The 20,534-nt window shown below is 45.6% G+C and overlaps 1 protein-coding gene across 1 annotated transcript in view; it reads right to left on the bottom strand.

The window, feature by feature from the left end:
• LOC126272850 (protein rolling stone-like) overlaps positions 1-20,534 on the bottom strand; it is a 221,785-nt gene that overhangs the window by 124,352 nt on the left and 76,899 nt on the right. The gene's annotated exons all lie outside the window — the stretch shown is intronic.

Genomic DNA, 20,534 nt, shown 5'->3' with positions numbered 1-20,534 from the left:
TCTCTCGTGCCTTTACTTTTCCTAAAACCAAACTGGTCGTCACCTAGCGCATTCTCAATTTTCTTTTCCATTCTTCTGTATATTATTCTTGTAAGCGGCTTCGATGCATGAGCTGTTAAGCTGATTGTGCGATAATTCTCGCACTTGTCAGCTCTTGCCGTCTTCGGAATTGTGTGGATGATGCTTTTCCGAAAGTCAGAGGGTATGTCGCCAGACTCATATATTCTACACACCAACGTGAATAGTCGTTTTGTTGCCACTTCCCCTAATGATTTTAGAAATTCTGTTGGAATGTTATCTATCCCTTCTGCCTTTTTTTGACCGTAAGTCCTCCAAAGCTCTTTTAAATTCCGATTCTAATACTGGATTCCATATCTCTTCTAAATCGACTCCTGTTTCTTCTTCTATCACATCAGACAAATCTTCACCCTCATAGAGGCTTTCAATGTATTCTTTCCACCTATCTGCTCTCTCCTCTGCATTTAACAGTGGAATTCCTGTTGCACTCTTAATTTTACCACCGTTGCTTTTAATGTCACCAAAGGTTGTTTTGACTTTCCTGTATGCTGAGTCTGTCCTTCCGACAATCATATCTTTTTCGATGTCTTCACATTTTTCCTGCAGCCATTTCGTCTTAGCTTCCCTGCAATTCCTATTTGTTTCATTCCTCAGCGACTTGTATTTCTGTATTCCTGATTTTCCCGGAACATGTTTGTACTTCCTCCTTTCATCAATCAACTGAAGTATTTCTTCTGTTACCCATGGTTTCTTCGCAGCTACCTTCTTTGTACCTATGTTTTCCTTCCCAACTTCTGTGATGCCCCTTTTTAGAGACGTCCATTCCTCTTCAACTGTGTTGCCCACTGCTCTATTCCTTATTGCTGTATCTATAGCTCTAGAGAACTTCAAACTTATCTCGTCATTCCTTAGAACTTCCGTATCCCACTTCTTTGCGTATTGATTCTTCCTGACTAATGTCTTGAACTTCAGCCTACTCTTCATCACTACTATATTGTGATCTGAGTCTGCATCTGCTCCTGGGTACGCCTTACAATCCAGTATCTGATTTCGGAATCTCTGTCTGACCATGATGTAATCTAATTGAAATCTTCCCGTATCTCCCGGCGTTTTCCAAGTATACCTCCTCTTGTTATTCCTGAACAGGGTATTCGTTATTACTAGCTGAAACTTGTTACAGAACTCAATTAGTCTTTCTCCTCTTTCATTCCTTGTCTCAAGCCCATATTCTCCTGTAACCTTTTCTTCTACTCCTTCCCCTACAACTGCAATCCAGTCGCCCATGAGTATTAGATTTTCGTCCTCTACATACTGCATTACCCTTTCAATGTCCTGATACACTTTCTCTATCTGTTCATTTTCAGCTTGCGACGTCGGCATATATACCTGAACTATCGTTGTCGGTGTTGGTCTGCTGTCGATTCTGATTAGAACAACCCGGTCACTGAACTGTTCACAGTAACACACCCTCTGCCCTACCTTCCTATTCATAACGAATCCTACACCTGTTATACCATTTTCTGCTGCTGTTGATATTACCCGATACTCATCTGACCAGAAATCCCTGTCTTCCTTCCACTTCACTTCACTGACCCCTACTATATCTAGATTGAGCCTTTGCATTTCCCTTTTCAGATTTTCTAGTTTCCCTACCACGTTCAAGCTTCTGTCATTCCACGCCCCGACTCGTAGAACATTCTCCTTTCGTTGATTATTCAATCTTTTTCTCGTGCATCCCAGATATGCACATTAATATTCATGTCTGGATAGTTTGGTGGCCAGCGGAAGTGTTTAAACTCAGAAGACTGTTCCTGGAGCCGCTCTGTAGCAATTGTGGATGTGTGGGTGCACGTTGTCTTGCTAGAATTGCCCAAGTCCGCCGTAATGCACAATGGACATGAATGGATGCAGGTGACCAGACAGGATGCTTACGTACGTGTCACCTGTCAGAGTCGTATCTAGATATATCAGGGGTCCCATATCACTCCAACTACACACTTCCAACATCATTACAAAGCCTCAACTAGCTTAAACAATCCCCTGCTGACATGCAGCGTCCATGGTCTCACGTGGTTGTCTCCCTATCCGTACGCGTCCGTCCGCTCGATGACGTCTGAAATGAGACTCTTCCGACCAGGCAACATGTTCCCAGTCATCAACAGTCCAATGTCGGTGTTGACGAGTTCAGACGAGACGTTAAGCTTTGTGTCGCGCAGTTATCAAGGGTACACGAGTGGGCCTTTGGCACCGAAAGCCGATATCGATGATGTTTCGTTGAATAGTTCACACACTGATACTTGTTGATTGCCCAGCATTGAAATCTGCAGCAATTTGTGGAAGAGTAGCACTTCTGTGCGAGCGTTTCTAGGCGCCACAGTCGAACCGCGCGACCGTTACGGTCGCAGGTTCGAATCCTGCCTCGGGCATGGATCTGTGTGATGTCTTTAGGTTGGTTAGGTTCAAGTAGTTCTAAGTTCTAGGGGACTGATGACCTCAGATGTTAAGTCCCATAGTGCTCAGAGCCATTTGAACCAATTTTTTGCACTTCTGTCACGTTGAACGACCCTCTGCAGTCGTCGTTGGTCCCGTTCTTGTAGAACTTTTTCCGGCGGATATGATGTTTTATCGGATACCTGATATTCACGGTACACCCGTGAAATGGTCGTACGGAAAAATCCCCACTTCATCGCTACCTCGGAGATGTCGCTCGTGCGCCAAATACAACACCACGCTCAGACTAACTTAAATCTTGATAACCAGCCATTGCTGCAGCAGCAGCAACCGATCTAAAAACTGCGCCAGACACTTGTCTTATACAGGCGTTGTCGACCGCTGCGGCTATTCTCCTTTTTTATGTCTCTCTGTATTGGAATACGCATTCCTATAGCAGTTTCTTTGGCGCTTCAGTGTAAAGACTCTCAAAAAACGGGTGTTTTTTTACGGCCTTCTCAAATGAATGAACAAGAATAGGCTGACTGAAAAGATTTTAACTTTTCTAGGCTTTATGTGATCCTAGTCGGTCCCAATGAATAAATGCACATAAACTAAAATGTGAAGAGGTGTGTGAATATTGTCACTCGTAAAGTAAGTTGCTGCATAGACCTTGTTTCACGGTAGGCGGCCATTCGTCTCCCGTGTTCAGTGAGACGCAGAGGAGTGGCTACAGCCATTCGAAGTGAGAGCCGACACGTGACACGGGTGGACAGCAACAGACTGCGACCATGAACACGCCAACTATCACGTGGGAGCGTGGTTCCGGTTTAGCTGGCGGAAAATATCAGGCCATGCGACATTCGTGGTACACTTACCGTGGTCTGTGCGGGAGGGGACTGTTGAGGGCCACGCCATTTCGGTAGCGAACTACACCATGCGTAGACTGATGCACGGCGTATTTCACTGGGAGGCATTTCGTCACTTTTAGGGCAACACATACCTGGTCCTTGAGAACTGTCACCTCTTTCCGAAAATGAACTCAGACCTCCCTCGCAAATGCCTTGTGATCGATGAGGACAACTAGAATGCATCCCAGATTAGTTATACCACCGGTGTGGTGCCTCTTTATGAACCAAATAGTATTTTAAGCAAGTGTTCCGTTTTCGTAAGCAATTCTATATGTATATCATGAAAATGAATGTAGCCTACGATGGTATGAAATGTATAATTCTATGTTAGTCTAAGAGTAATAATACAATAAGAAGCCAACGCACCTTGTCTGTTTCATTTTTCATGTTCTCTGACTAGCTACGACAGTGAATCGTCCATTGCTCTTTTTGTTCTGACCGAGATTGCAAATGAAGCACTTCGGTACTTATGAACGTAAGTTTCTTGTTATAATTGGAATGATAATTACAAGAGATTTTCTACTCCTCCATTAAGAATTCAAGTTAAGAATTAACTGAAGAATTAAAGTTAAATGTGGCCACTGTAATTGCACTAGTGGAAGCTAGTGTTAATTTCCGTGTTACAATTAAATTATTTTTATCTTTAATAACGATCTCTTGTATCTACAGTTTACCAGAACTTGCAAATAGTTTTCTTGCTCTGAAGTACAACCCTTCTATTGGGTCATGCAGTCTGAATTAATTCTCAGTAAACATATTTTTCAGATCCAACCACAAAAACCACAGTTACTCAGGAACTTTGGCTTGGGCAAGAAATCTGTGTTTTTAAGAAAGAGAGGAATTAAATCAATATATGAGTTAAATAGAGTTTCTCTTTGTTAATAATCCAGTGCGTGGTATGTGGTAGAATACATTTATTTCGACAAAAAAATGGTTCAAATGGCTCTGAGCACTATGGGGCTTAACATCTATGGTCATCAGTCCCCTAGAACTTAGAACTACTTAAATCTAACGAACCTAAGGACATCACACAACACCGAGTCATCACGAGGTATTATTTCGACATAAAACACTTCTATGCAGTATAGTTTACAAGCATGCGAAGCTGAGCAGTTAACTGTGAAGAGCGGCATGGAATCGTCTTTATCACAAACGCCAAAGAGTAACTAAAATACAAATACTAGTCACGTGGAATGTTTATACACCACTGTACACTCGCGTCTGCGGGGACAGTGAGATGCTACGTAACTCCTCCTCCCCCCCCCCCCCCCTCCCTTCTGTTAACGATATCGCAGATTAAACTCTACACGTCGCCCTGCACTTGTTACCACTGCGCTTTCTTGAAACCTGTCAATGTGCCACTGGAGTCGGTGGTTACAGCGGGATGTGAGGTATCACTCTTCGACGAGGCGTCTGGTGTCCGTAGAGGTTGTGAGGTACGGCGACGTCTTCTGGTTCGCATCCTGCAGTCTTTACTGTGTCCGATGCGTCGAAAAACGCGGACTTGAGTCGCTCTAGTGCGACGTAGGTAGGCATATACATACTATTTATCCTAATACGAAATGTGTGGCCACCTCTGCTGATCACCGGATATGGTCCGTCATATACCGGTTGCAACGGCTTGCGTACTGCATCACTACGTGAGAAAACGAGTGTGCAGTTCTCCAGGTCTGTGAACACAAACGAGTGTCTCCCAACCTGACTTCTGGATGCCTTTGGTCTGGTGTATTTGCTCTCGCAATCTAGCAGCTAAGTGTGATGCATCGACTGTATTGTCTGCCATGCTGTGCAAGAATTCAACTGGCAAACGTAACGTTTGCCCGTACACTGACTACTCCGCCGTAGCCTTTCGATCGCTTCTGAATGACGTCCGTAACCCGGGAGGTACACCACTAGCCATTAAACTTGCTACACCACGAAGATGACGTGCTACAGACGCGAAATTTAACCGACAGGAAAAGGGGCTCTGATATGCAAATGATTAGCTTTTCAGAGCATTCACACAGGGCTGGCGCCGGTGGCGACACCTACAACGTGCTGACATGAGGAAAGTTTGCAACCCATTTCTCATACACAAACGGCAGTTGACCGGCGTTGCCTGGTGAAATGTTGTTGTGTGCCTCGTCTAAGGAGGAGCAATGCGTTCCATCACGTTTCCAATTTTGATAAAGGTCGGTGTAGCCTATCGCGATTGCGATTATCGTATCGCGACATTGCTGCTCGCGTTGGTCGAGATCAAATGACTGTTAGCAGAATATGGAATCGGTGGGTTCAGGAGGGTAATACGGAACGCCATGCTGGATCCCAACAGCCTCGCATCACTAGCAGTCGAGATGATAGGCATGGCTGTAACGTATCGTGCAACCACGTCTCGATCACTGAGTCAACAGATGGGGACGATTGCAAGACGACAACCATCTGCACGAGCAGTTCGACGGCGTTTGCAGCAGCATGGACTATCAGCTCGGAGACCATGGATGCGGTTACCCTTGACGCCGCATCACAGACAGGAGCTCCTGCGGTGGTGTACTCGACGACGAACCTGGGTGCACAAATGGCAAAATGTCATTTTTTCGGATGAATCCAGGTCCTCTTTACAGCATCATGATGGTCGCATCCGTGTTTGGCGACATCGCGGTGAACGCACATTGGAAGCGTGTATTCGTCATAGCCACACTGGCGTATCACCCGGCGTGATGATATGGGATGCCATTGGTTACACGTCTCGGTCATCTCTTGTTCGCATTGACTGCACTCTGAACAGTGGACGTCACATTTGAGATGTGTTACGACCCGTGGCTCTACCCTTCATTCGATCCCTGCGAAATCCTACATTTCAGCAGGATAATGCACCAACGCATGTTGCAGGTCCTGTACGGGCCTTTCTGGATACAGAAAATGTTCGACTGCTGGCCTGGGCAGCACATTCTCCAGATCTCTCACCAATTGTACTGGCTCGTCACAATACGCCAGTCACTACTCTTGATGAACTGTGGTATCGTGTTGAAGCTGCATGGGCAGCTGTACCTGTACACGCCATCCAAGCTCTGTTTGACTCAATGCCCAGGCGTATCAAAGCCGTTATTACGGCCAGAGGTGGTTGTTCTGGGCAGTGATTTCTCAGGATCTATGCACCCGAACTGCGTGAAAATGTAGTCACATGTCAGTTCTAGTATAATATATTTGTCCAAGGAATACCAGTTTATCATCTGCATTTCTTCTTGGTGTATGCAATTTTAATGGCCAGTAGTGTACGACAGGTAGTGCCTCCATCCAGTTCTGCATCATGTGAAATCGGAGAGCTGCTTTCAAACGGCGATGCAGGCTTTGACCTAAGCGATTTGATGCAGGATGATAGGCTCTAGGGGTATACGCTTCATAAGTAATAATGTAGCTAATGCTGTGAGAAGGTACACTTCCAACTGTCGTCCCCTGTCCGCGGTAATCCGTAGTGGTACGCCGCATCGGGAGAGGCAGTCGCGAAAAAATTGTATGCGCCTCCGTTTCAGTTGTGATATCCTTCATGGGGAATGCTTCAGGCTGCCTGGTAAATCGGTCCTCAACTGTAAGACAATAATTATACCCTCTTGCGACTATGAACGGGCCTACGGTATCGACGCGCTCGTGTTCGAAACGTTGATTCGGCGGCAGAAACGCGCCTACCGGTGCTTTGATATGCTGGGTTCTTTTTGTTCCTCTGACGCGCAATGCACTGCTTGACAAATTATTTTGCAATCACCTTGCATTCCAGGCCAGACGAAACTTTAGCCAATCTAATAGCGGCTTTACTCCTGGATGCGCCAGATTGTGTACTGACGCAACTTCTTGTGCCCGAAAGTCTTGCGGCACTAATGGACGTGCTTTCTTTCGAGAAAGGTCACAATACCATTCAACACTTGCTTCAAGCATCGCGATACGTTGTAAATTGAGTCGTCCCGATTGTTTCAACAAATCTTTGTACTCATCATCGCGTTTTTGGGCCTGTGCGAGTGCATCAGAATCAATGGTAGCCGTTACGGCTTTAACTTGTGGGCATGTTTCCGCTGTTGCGTTCACCTCTACAGGTGATAGCCCTTCCGCTTGTACGTTCAGCTTCAGTTGTATATAAACAATGCTGGTGGTGATCTGTCTAATGTAATATCTGATAAAAGGAGTAGTTGCCTTGTCTGCAGCCGGCACAGTGTAGCAACATGTCGAGCATTGTTGGCAGCGCACAGCATTCTTCAGTCAGAAGTTGTCACCTTCACACCAACGTTGGCCAACCTATGACGGCGAACTGTACGGAGCTTATGTCGCAGTCAAATTCAGGCCTTTACTATACTTCGTTTCGTCTGCTAATATATGCGAAAGGACGAATTGGCTTTCAAGCTGCGCAAACGACATCTGGTTGTGTTGCCAGAACGGCAGGGGTTCAATTGTAACCCTGCTAACTGTGCTGCTCGCAGGTGGATCTGTGGTGACTGGCGGATTATCCATTCTCGTGCGAGAACGAGCGCGGCGCGGGTAACGCTGAAGTAATGGAAGTTCACGCTACGATGCGCAACGCTGAAGCCGACGCGGGCATGTTATTGTAGGGGTTACAGATATGCGGTGTCCGGTAGAAGTGAACATTTATTTCCACATAAAACACTTCTATATAGCATAGCTTACAAGCGTGGAAGGCTGAGCAGTTAACTGTAAAGAGCGGCATGGAATCGTGTAAATCACTAACGCCAAAGAATAACTACAATGACTAGTATTTGTCACATAGTGTTTATACCACAGTACACTCGAGTTTGCGGAGACAGAATGAGATGCTACAAGTGCCCAAGTCAGAGTTATGTAATTCAGATAATCATTTTCTCAGTTGCGACGAAATATTACAGCGATCAAATAGTTTTCATTACCTTCTTACTGTAACGAAGTCAAATATCAATAGCGGTCAGTTATACCAGGTGATCGCATGTTACGAAGATTAGTTGCTTAAAATACTGTTGACTGAGAAATGTTACCGCGGTTAAAAAGTTGATATAAATGATTACCGCGTTTATGCTACTTTGGTATGATCATTTTAGCACAGAGCGGCATCGACTGATATTGGTACTCTTCTCAGGAGTGGGGAGAGATAATGTGCCCCACACAAGGTACGTTTGGCCTGCAGCGTGAGAATGTGTGTGGATTCTTGACTGTGACCTTGTAACGAAGAGTTGGTGGGTTAAAATAGTGGGTAAAGGGACCAAACTACGAGGTCATTGGTCCCTTTTTCCTAATAAAACAATGCCAAAAGTGTGAGAATAAAATAGACGACACATATAACACAAAACGGAAGAAAGGAAAGACCGCAAGAACGAAGGAAAGGCGGAAAGGCAACGAACACTAAAAGAAACAAAAAGGGACAACAACAACAGAGAGAGATACAAGAAACAGAAGAGAGTAGAACAAGGAAGGAGATTACAGTGGCTGGTCGACCACGCAAATAAAAAGGAAAAGCCAGCCACCCTGCAACACATTAAAACCTTCACCCTAAAAGCACTAGGGTGGAGTACACACAGGGACAAAGGACAGGCGCTAAAACTCAGATCCAATGATAAAACCCACCCTCACGGATGAAGCGGAAAACCAAATCAGCCGATAAGGCGTTGTCTGCTAAAATCAATGACAAAGAGTCCGGCAACCGAAGAAGTTGCAGGGCTGACAAAGGGCATAGCAAAATATGGGCCACTGACAACCGGGCGCAGCACCGACACTGAGGTGGGTCTTCACGGCGCACGAGGTAGCCGAGGGTCGCCTGCACAGAACCAGAGTGTCCCTGTGAGAAGTCCTCATCGAGGACTTCCACACATTCATGGTCCCCTTAATGGCTCGCAGTTTGTGTGTGTACTGAGATTTTGCCATTCCATCTCCCAAAGCTACAAAACATTGCGGCGAAATAACGAACGCAGGTCAGTTACTGGGATGCCCATCTTCAGAAATCGGTTTCCGTGTCGCCTGTTTGGCCAGCCTGTCACCAAGTTCATTTCCTGAAATTCCGACGTGGCCAGTAATCCAGAAGAACACCACTGAACGGCTGGACCGTTCCAGGGCATAGACAGACTCCTGGATGGACGCTACCGAAGGATGAAGAGGACAGCACTGGTCCATAGTGTTCAGGCTGCTCAAGGAGTCAGTACATAAAAGAAGATTCCGAGGGCATGAACGGAGATACAGAAGTGTACGAGAAATGGCCACCAGCTCTGCAGTGAATACACTGCAGCCATCGGGTAAGGCATGCTGTTCAATATGGCCGCCGTGCACGTAGGCAAAGCCAACGCGACCATCAGCCCCGGAACACGTCAAGAACCGAAGGAAGTGACAGCGGGAGCCGCAAAATTAATGCAGTCCTTAGGGCCACGTCCAAGATCCAGACGAAGCTGCGGCCGAAGGGTACACCGTGGAGGGGTACGTGAACGGACCGCAAGTAGAGGTGGTAAAGGGAAGGACTCCAGTTCGAAGAGATGGGACCGCAAGCTAACCGCAATCGTTAGCCCGGACCTGGGCCGCCGATGCGCGAGATGGACTGCCGCGGGCGGGAAAAGGAGACGGTAATTCGGTTGCTCAGAGGAACTACGAATGTGTGCTGCGTAACTGGCGAGCAAGTGCGCACGTCTGATCCGCAATGGAGGGACTCCAGCCTCCACCAGTACGCTGGTTACCGGACTTGTCCTATAAGCTCCTATCGCTAGTCGAATCCCGCAGTGGTGCACAGGGTCAAGTAAATGCAACGCTGAAGGCGCTGCCGAATCATACACCACACTCCCATAGTCAATTCGAGTTTGGACACGGGCTTTGTAGAGCTGCAGCAGCGTGGATAAATCTGCACCCCAGTTGGTGTTGCTCAGGCAACAGAAGGTATCGAGGCGCTGCCAGCACTTCCGCTTCAGCTGACGAAGTGAGGGAGCCAAGTCAATCGAGCATCGGAAACCAGTCCTGGCAATATATATGTATCCACTTAATTGCGTGGATCGTCATTAAGGTAAAGTGCTGGTTCCCAATGAACGGTACGGCGCCGACAGAAGTGCATGACACGCGACTTCGCAGCTGAAAACTGGAAGCCGTGGGCTAGAGCCCATGACTGTGAATGGCACCCAGTAAGCGCCGCTCAGCAACACCAGAACTGGTGGAGCAGTACGAAATGCAGTAGTCGTCTGCATACAGAAGTGAGACGGAGGGCCCGACAGCTGGTGCTAGACCGTTAATGGCCACTAAAAATAGAAAGACACTTAATACAGAGCCCTGCGAGACACTGTTCTCCTGGATATGGATGGAACTATGGGAGGCACCAACTTGGACACGTAAAGTATGGAGCGATAGGAAGATTTGGATAAAAATCGGGAGCGGCCCTTGGAGACCCCACTCATACAATGTGTCAAGGATATGATGTCGCCAAGTTGTGTCGTATGCTTTACATAGGTCAAAAAGATGGCAACCAGGTGTTGCCATCTGGACAAGGCTGTTCTGACGGCATACTCGAGGGACACACGATTATCAGTGGTAGAGCGACCCTGTCGGAAGCCGCCCTGACATAGTGCCAGCAGGCCACGTGACTCCAGGACCCAACCCGACCACCGTCATACCCCACGTTCCCGCAGCTTACAAAGAACGTTGGTGAGGCTGATGGGCCGATAGCTATGCACATCTAGCGGGGTTTTACCGGGTTTGAGCACCGAAATGATAGTGCTCTGCCACCATTACGATGGAAAGACGCCATCGCACCAGATCCGGTTTAAGATGACGAGGAGATGTCGCTTGTAGTCAGATGAGAGATTAATCATCTGGCTGTGGATTCTATCAGGCACAGGAGCTGTGTCGGGGCAATGTGCCAGGGCGTTGAGGAGCTCCCACTCTGTAAATGGGGTATTATAGGATTCACTGCGGCGAGTATTGAATGAGAGGAAGTTCCCTTCCAGCCACCGTTTTAGTGTGCGATAGGCTGGGGGTAATTCTCCGACACAGAGGCTCGAGCATAGTGCACAGCAAAGTGCTTGGCAATCGCGTTTTCGTCGGTAGATAACATGCCATTTATGATAACACCGGGGACACCTGTTCGGGCCCGGTACCCCAAAAGCCATTTTATCTTTGCCCATACCCATCACATCGATGTTCTCGTGTGTGGGACATTCAATGGTGACACCAGAGGTGAAAGTTTCCCAATCTGCTTTGTTCAGAGCCCATCTAGGCAGGCGTCTGTGGGTCTCACATCAGGGCAGTGACAGGAAGATGGGGAAGTGGTCACTACCACATAGGTCGTCATGTGCTATCCTGTGGATAGATGGGCGAAGTCCTGGACTGCAAATTGATAAATCAATGGCTGAGTAACTACCATGAGCCACAATTAAATGTGTGGCGGCCCCAGTATGTAAGAGGCAGAGGTCGAACTGAGACAGAAAAGTTTCGACATCTCTGCCTCAGCCAGTAAGTACGGTACCACTCCACAAGGAGTTATAGGCATTAAAATATCTCAAAAGTAAGAAAGGTTTAGGGAGTTGATCAATCAGTGCAGCTAATACATTCAGGGGTACTGCACAATCTGGAGGAAGATATACATTGCAAATAGCTATTTCCTGTGTCGTCCTTATTCTGACAACCACAGCTTCAAGAGGGTTTTGAAGGGGCATAGGTTCACTACAGACTGAGTTTAGGACATAAACGCAAACTTACACTCTATTATAGTCGCTACAGTTCCTGAAATATCCCTTATACCCGCAGAGGGCAGAGTCTGCGTTGCTGGGAACCTTGTTTCCTTGAGGACAAGGCAGAAAGCAGGTATAAAGCTTAGCAGTTGCCGTAGCTCATCCAGACAGTGGAAAAAACCCGCAATACCATTGGAGGATGACATCGTGACACTGGGAAGGCATGAAACATTCAACGAGGCAGTTTACGCCTAAGTCACCTGCTGCCACTGACCTATCGCCTGAGCATATCCACTGTGTATGAGGGTCTGGCGAGATCTAGGTCCTCAGCGGACGCTAGAATCTTCACACCACCCTCAGACGCAGAGCTTGTAGGTAGCAGTGGTGGGGGTGCCTCCGCAATTTCCTTGGTCTTAGGCTTTTCTTTTTTGGCTTTCTCTCGCTGCTCCTTGAGTTTCCCTAGCTGTGAGGACTTCACTGGCTCCGTCTCTGGGACTGAGGATGAGTTTGATGCCCTAATGAACAGCTGCTTTTGGACTCTGACAGGTGTCATTTTTCCCCACTAACAGAAACCTGGGAAGGGAGTGACCCTAGGGACCCCTTCCTAGCGAGAGAAGCATAATAAGACTTTCGCTTCTCTGGATGAGAAGTGGGGACAGACGTCCACAATGGTTGGGGGAGGTGGGTGCTCCTGAAGTAGTCTTCCAGCTCAGAGGTGACTTGGGTTGGCAGAGCTGATGGTGTCAGAACTGTTGTTGTAGCGGAGTAAAACGTCATATGCACAGGATGCAGGCATTCAGATTTTCTCTTAGCCTCAGTGTAGGTCAATCGGTTCAGGTCCTTTCTTTCTGGAGCAATGCGAATGTTGCTCTCTGCAGTTGACACACCTGAAGTATTGTGATGTGATGGGCGTCAGCCATCTCGGCATGTGACGCTGGAAGCACAGCGGTGAGACATATGGCCATACTTCCCGCACTTACAGCACCGCATCAGGGGAAGGGTATATCGCTTTACATCACAGCAGTAGACCATCACCTTGATTTTCTCAGGCAATGTATCACCCTCCTAGGCCAAGATTAAAGCACCTGTAGCAACCTGATCTTCCCTTGCACCCGGTGGACACTCCGGACGAAATGTACACCTCGCCGCTCTAAATTGGCGCGCAGCTCATCGTTAGACTGTAAAAGAAGGTCCTGTGAAATATGATACCCTGGAGCATATTTAAGCTCTTATGGGGCGTGATGGTTACAGAAACATCCCCCAGCTTGTCACAACCGAGTAACTTCTGTGACTGGGCAGAGGATGCTGTTTTGATCAAGACTGACCCAGATTTTGGACAAGCCCTTCACCTCCCCAAACTTGTCCTCTAAATGGTCAACAAAAAACTGAGGCTTCATCGTCATGAAAGATTGCCCATTACCTCTCGAACATACAAGGTACTTGGGCGAATAAGATCTGATGCCATCCTTCGCCTGACATTCCTGCCATGGTGTGGCCAGGGAGGGAACCGATTTGAGGTCGTATTTCTGTGGGTTGAATTGAGCTCGTGATCGCTTAGAGAGTACTGGTGTTTCATCACCAGCAAAAGATGGTCTACGCTTCATCGGGTGTCTTGCACCCTGATGCCACCCACTCCAACCACGGGCCCTCCCCACAGGCGCCACCCAGCCGCAGCAAAAGCCACCTGGCAGGATGGCCATTGCCAGGAGTCCTGATGCCCCAGGGGAATAGGCATCTACCCCTTGGCATACATGGGGAGTAAACGGCGCAGGTATCGGCAGAGCGATCCCTGTGTGGTCAGGTGGCTACAATCAACAAGGTACATTGCGGCCCCACCACAACGAGCTGGATATCAGGTGCAAGGAAGTCCGCGGTCATCGTCGATGCAGAAAGCGACACTGCAGAGTGCATGGTGGAAAATGCACCTGGATGCATGGAGAATGAGCGGGACTGCAATGCGACGACGAGAAAGTGGGCTAAAAATCTCAATGCATGATGGACATGATGCACCTTGTAAGGCGCCCTTTCCCAATTGGCTCGCAACTCGGGAAAATTTCGAAGAACGGTGGTCGGTCAAACCCTACAGGATACCATCACATAAAGGCCGAGACGTGTGAAACTCCTTTTAGTCGCCTCTTACGACAGGCAGGAATACCTCGGGCCTATTCTAACCCCCGGACCCACAGGGTGAGTAATGAAGCCTATATTAAAGAAAAAAGTATAAACATTGGCAAGATAGATACATTTAAATCTTAAGAATTGATTATTAACATGTTTAAATCATAAGCTGATCTTTTTGGAAGCTGTAATGCTACTAACATTTCATTGCTCTCATACTTTTTATAAAATAATCTAGTTACGAACATACTATGACGAATAGGAGTAATGTGGCGGCATCAGCAGTGATACCTGAGCGCTGGCGAACTACATTTTGCGCGGGCAAATGATCTGATATAATCTTCAGTCCGAACGAATCTCCCTAATCCGTAGTTCATATATGGCTGGCAGTAGTTTGTGTTGGTTGCAATTGATGCCATGTAGTAAATCAGTTTAGAATTAGAAAGGGCCTCAATTGATATTCGAAGTGACAATGAATAATACAATAGGAAAAAACACTGGCTCTATTACATTTGGTACTGTTTTGGCTGATTGGTTGGTTCTTTAGGGCGCAGAACTGCTAAGGTCATAATTGCCTGTACCATAATGTAAGAAAAAAAAGTGCTAAACCAAAACCTGATGCGAAAAAGGCAAAAATCTAATCAAGCAACTTTGAAAGAGGAGCAACTAACGGCAATGACATCGCTAGGGAATATTTCTGAAAACATCGTTGAGATGGCGGAGGTTCCAGCGGGGGCAAATCAAAATTACTTTGCCTTGCTGCTGCAGTGAATAAAAAGTAAGACGCGATCGATAGAATGCGTGTCATCCGCTAAAACATCTGACAAAATCGAAGGTGTCAGGCAAATCCAACACCTTCCATGAAAACCCTGACATGATAAGCAAATCCAGTAGTATGTCACATAGCTCCGAATAAATCGTGACATTAAATTAACCAAAGTAGTACGAGTAACGAGTGAGCAAATGGAATACCACAGACTAACAAGAATGCCTAAATGCATCTCATACCTTCCCACCGTGAGACAGACGCAGTTCCGAGGGGAGAAACGAGAACAGAAGACGAGAGCAGAACCGTGTTAAGCTGAAAGGCCCTACGATAAGGGACGTACACCCAGATCGCCAGCTAACCGCTAGCACCACCCCCCATCCCATGTTAAAAGATAGAGCCCTCCAGAAGAACAGTATAGATTTTACGATAACGCTAAAAGGACCACACCAGCTGCAGGTTTTAGCGTGAGACTTTTTCGCGTCTCTGTTACGTTGCAAACTTTAAAAACATTGCTCCACCACGAAAAGTATAACGCTTCTCATTGGATAGACATAATTTTTGTAGGCGGAGCTTAAGGTTAACATTGAGACCCTGATTGGTCAGATGAAACACAGCCAGATAGTTTTTTTTTAACCAACTTCGGTAAATTGTAGTAAGGAGAAGTTAGGAGAGAGTTACTTCCGAGACGGCGAGCTGGTGGCTGGTGCGCCGGCCGCTGCCGCCCTGACGCTGCCTAAACACCGACAAGGTAATGAACGCACGGGATGTCGCATTTTTGAGAGCATAAGGCTTCACTCAGAACTGCAGAAGTCTCATCTGTTACACCCCCTTTTTACGAAATACTAGTGTCGATCGTCAATTAAAGCTCATGGTACTCACATTTGCCAGTTTAAGTAAAAATCTGATACGCGATGATTTTTCTGTTATATAGTTACTGAGAAGCCACATCAGCCACTGTAATTTACGACAAGTTAGATAAGTTATTAAAGATAATTGAGGGTCACTGTAGACCATTTTGATAGTTTTCTCTTTTGTGAAACTTAATTTAAACCTAGATTATAGATGTGATATGGCATAGGTCATCCTTCGATCCATTGTAAAACTTGGAAACCCATTCAGGGAAAATTCGTTCACATTTTTGTTGAACGCAGTTGGTTTTTACCATCCTGTATTAAAACATTTCCTTTTATCAATAGTGCAATTTATAAACGATGTTTTGTGATTAGAATAAATTTCCAATGGTAAACTTAACTGCTTTTTCGACGTTATTTTACCAGCTAACTAAAAATAGGAAAGCCTTGAACCCCTTCCACTAAATTTAGTTAGTATTAAGATTCTTGTACAGGGAGTGCAGTGGAGCTGACACTGAGACCATTAAGCATTTGGTTATATCATCGCTAGTCTCACTGAACTCTTCTGAATTCTGCATGTGATGTGTGGTCTGGCGTCTCCTTACCAGCAACAGGTCCCAGGTTCAAACTAGTCAATTCCCTAAAAAACACGCTCAGAGCGTCGTTGCACTAAAGTGGTAGGGAGACACGATATAGAACAACAGACACCGCGTAGAATGTTAGAAAAGTAGACGGCAAACACAGATGGAAACGTAAACAGTTGAAAAACGGGCACCGGATCAGAAAATGGCGCACCACAAGGGTAGAGAGCAGTAGGCAGAGAGTGGGGCAGGGTCGCCATTTGTTGAAGTTTCGAGAACATACCTTCACCGAGGAGTCAAGCCGTATATTACTCCCTCCTACGAATATCTTGCGAAGAGACCATGAGGATAAAATCAGAGAGATTGGAGTCCACACAGAGGCATACCGACAATCTGTCTTCCCACGAACAATACGAGGCTGGAATAGAAGGGAGAACCGATAGAGGTACTCAAGGTACCCTCCACCACATACCGTCAGGTGACTTGCGGAGTATTGGATGTAGGTGTAGAAATCCAAATAATTTCGTTTTACCAACTAACGAAAGGAGGAATGGACCCAGACGTGGTAAGAACCAGCGCCACCAGAAGATCAGAGTGTCTTGTCTGGTTAATGCAACACGAGTAGAGATGGTCAAGACATCGATGATAACGCCGCTCCAGAGGACCTATTCTATATCTTTTCAGCATTTTGCTGATCGGATCGGTACCTAAGCGCACCGAACGGTCTTCTTTTCGAAGGAGAGCCCCAAAATTATTCTGTAAGCATTTCATAAGCGATGCCGAACGGTCCTAGCGAACCGAAACGCTGTTGTCAGTTCTTCTCGTGCCAACCAATGAAAACCGATATGCCTGAAATCCACGCATGCGCACTGCAGCGCCACGACCTCGAATCGGCTAGCAGCTGACAAGCCTGCTATTCTCCACATTACCGAAAAGTGTGATTAGAATATGTAATACTCTTCGAATTTCGATGGCCACGTGCTTCCATGAATACATGGCAACGACAGAATATTGACTGTTCTGGAAACTGTCCGAAATGTCACATTATGTCATTTTATTCTCATTCACATCGACATCTAGTTTTGGATTTTACGTTTCGGAATACGAGTTAGGGATGGAGTGTAGTAAGACATTGTACAAATACATGTATAGAAAAATCCGAAAAATCATCATTGTTTTCTGTTTTTCCCTCGTTCTTTGATGTTGTTGTGGTCTTTAGTCCTGAGACTGGTTTGATGAGGCACTCCATTCTACCCTATCCTGTGCAAGCTTCTACATCTCCCATTACTTACTGCAACCTACATCCTTCTGAATCTGCTTAGTGTATTCATCTCTTGGTCTCCCTCTGGGATTTTTACCCTCCACGCTGCCCTCCAATACTAAATTTGTGATCCCTTGATGCCTCAGAACATGTCCTACCAATCGGTCCCTTCTTCTAGTCAAGTTGTGCCACAAGCTCTTCTCCCCAATTCTATTCAATACCTCATTAGTTATGTGATCCACCCACCTAATCTTCGGCATTCTTCTGTAGCACCACATTTCGAAAGCTTCTATTCTCTTCTTATCCAAACTATTTATCGTCCATGTTTCACTTCCAAACATGGCTACTGTCCATACAAATACTTCCAGAAAAGACTTCCTGACCCTTAAATCTATACTCAATGTTAACAAATTTCTATTCTTCAGAAACGCTGTCCTTGCGATTGCCAGTCTACATTTTATATCCTCTCTACTTCGACCATCATCAGTTATTTTACTTCCTAAATAGCAAATCTCCTTTACTACTTTAAGTGTCTCATTCCCTAATCTAATTCCCTCAGCAACACCCGATTTAATTCGACTGCATTCCATTACCCTTGTTTTGCTTTTGTTGATGTTCATCTTATATCCTCCTTTCAAGGCACTGTCCATTCCATTCAACTGCTCTTCCAAGTCCTTTACTGTCTCTGACAGAATTATGTCATCGGCGAACCTCCAAGTTTTTATTTCTTCTCCATGGACTTTAATACCGACTCCGAAATTTTGTTTTGTTTCCTTTACTGCTTGCTCAATATACAGATTGAATAACATCGGGGAGAGGCTACAACCCTGTCTCATTCCCTTCCCAACCACTGCTTCCCTTTCATGCCCCTCGACTCTTGTAACTGCCATCTGGTTTCTGTACAGACTGTAAATAGCCTTTCGCTCCCTGTATTTTATCCCCGCCACCTTTAGAATTTGAAAGAGTATTCCCGTCAACATTGTCAAAAGCTTTCTCTAAGTCTACAAATGCTAGAAACGTAGGTTTGCCTTTCCTTAATCTTTCTTCTAAGATAAGTCGTAAGGTCAGTATTGCCTCACGTGTTCCAATATTTCTACGGGATCCAAACTGATCTTCCCCGAGGTCGGCTTCTACCAGTTTTTCCATTCGTCTGTACAGAGTTCGTGTTAGTATTTTTTTGCCGTGACTTATTAAATTGATAGTTCGGTAATTTTCAAATCTGTCAACACCTGCTTTCTTTGGGATTGGAATTATTATATTCTCCTTGAAGTCTCAGGGTATTTCGCCTGTCTCATACATCTTGCTCACCAAAGGGTAGAGTTTTGTCAGGACTGACTCTCCCAAGGCTGTCAGTGGTTCTAATGGAATGTTGTCTACTCGCAGGGGCCTTGTTTCGACTCAGGTCTTTCAGTGCTCTGTCAAACTCTTCACGCAGTATCGTATCTCCGATTTCATCTTCATCCTCTTCCATTTCCGTAGTATTGTTCTCAAATACATCGCCCTTGTATAGACCCTCTATATACTCCTTCCACCTTTCTCCTTTCCCTTCTTTGCTTAGAATTGTGTTTCAATCTGAGCTCTTGATGTTCATACAAGTGGTTCTCTTCTCTTCAAAGGTCTCTTTAATTTTCCTGTAGGCAATATCTATCTTATCCCTAGTGAGATAAGCCTCTACATCCTTATATGTGTCCTCTATCCATTCCTGCTTAGCCATTTTGAGCTTCCTGTCAATCTCATTTTTGAGACGTTTGTGTTCCATTTTGCCTGCTTCATTTACTGCGTTTCTATATTTTCTCCGTTCATCAATTAAATTCAATATTTCTTCTGTTACCCAAGGATTTCTACTAGTCCTCGTCTTTTTACCTACTTGATCCTCTGCTGCGCTCACTATTTCATCCCTCAGAGGTACCCATTCTTGTTCTACTGTAGTTCTATGCAACTAATTTGAACTCAATTTCTTTATGCTTATACGCGTTTCACTTCTTTTATTCACGAAGATGCTTCACAAATAAAAGAAGGGAAACGCATATGGCAATTTAACTGCCTTTAGTTAGTCGCATAGACGGAACACATCTCCACTAACCGAAAAATTGTTTAACAGAGTTTCAAAAAATACAGACATGCATAGAATGTGTGTTAACCTCGCTCATAGGAATCCAAATGATGATTCAGCCTACTTACATTCGTACATTTAGAATAAAAATACGAAAACCTAATTAATTAAAAACGTGAATAACGTCAAGTAAGAATGAAATAATATCCACATCTACTTACATGCTACCCAGTTCACTGTACGGTACTTGATGGATGGATGGTACGCTGTACCACCAGTAGTCATTTCCTTTCTTCTTCCACTCGCAAATAAAACAAGAGAAAAGCGACTGTCCACATGCCTCCATATGAGCCCTTCTTTCTCGTATCTTATCTTCGTGCTCCTCACCCGAAATGTGCGTTCGCCGCAGTGGCATCGTTCTGCAGTCAGCTTCAAATGCCACTTCTCTAAATTTTCTCAACAGCGTTCCTCGAAATGAAGGTCGTATTCCCTGCAGAGATTCCCATTAGAGTTCCCCAAGCAGTGTTACGTTTTTCGGATCTACCAGTAAGACATCCACTACTGTATTGCAAGACAAAACAAGAATGAGCTGATAATATTAAAGATGTACCTAATGTAAAAATGCAAACTGCTAATGAAGTACCTTTGTTTAGTGATTTAAATCCTCCTCTTCCTTGAATGATTTTCTTCTCGCTCTTTTATGTGCAAAATGATCCATAATTTTAGAACAATCAGTATTTTGTGCCCTTTGATTTTCCACGTAAACTTCTTCTACACTCTGCGAATCACTGTAAACTGCGTGACGAACGATACTTTTTACTGAACCATACATCAATATCTCTTGCTCCTCTGGTCGTAGGGGTGGGAAGATTGAGTGCTGCACCGCCTCTGTGC

This window comes from Schistocerca gregaria, chromosome 5 (assembly GCF_023897955.1).
Source record: "Schistocerca gregaria isolate iqSchGreg1 chromosome 5, iqSchGreg1.2, whole genome shotgun sequence".
Taxonomy (NCBI): domain Eukaryota; kingdom Metazoa; phylum Arthropoda; class Insecta; order Orthoptera; family Acrididae; genus Schistocerca; species Schistocerca gregaria.
This window is presented reverse-complemented; position numbering and strand designations above follow the sequence as displayed.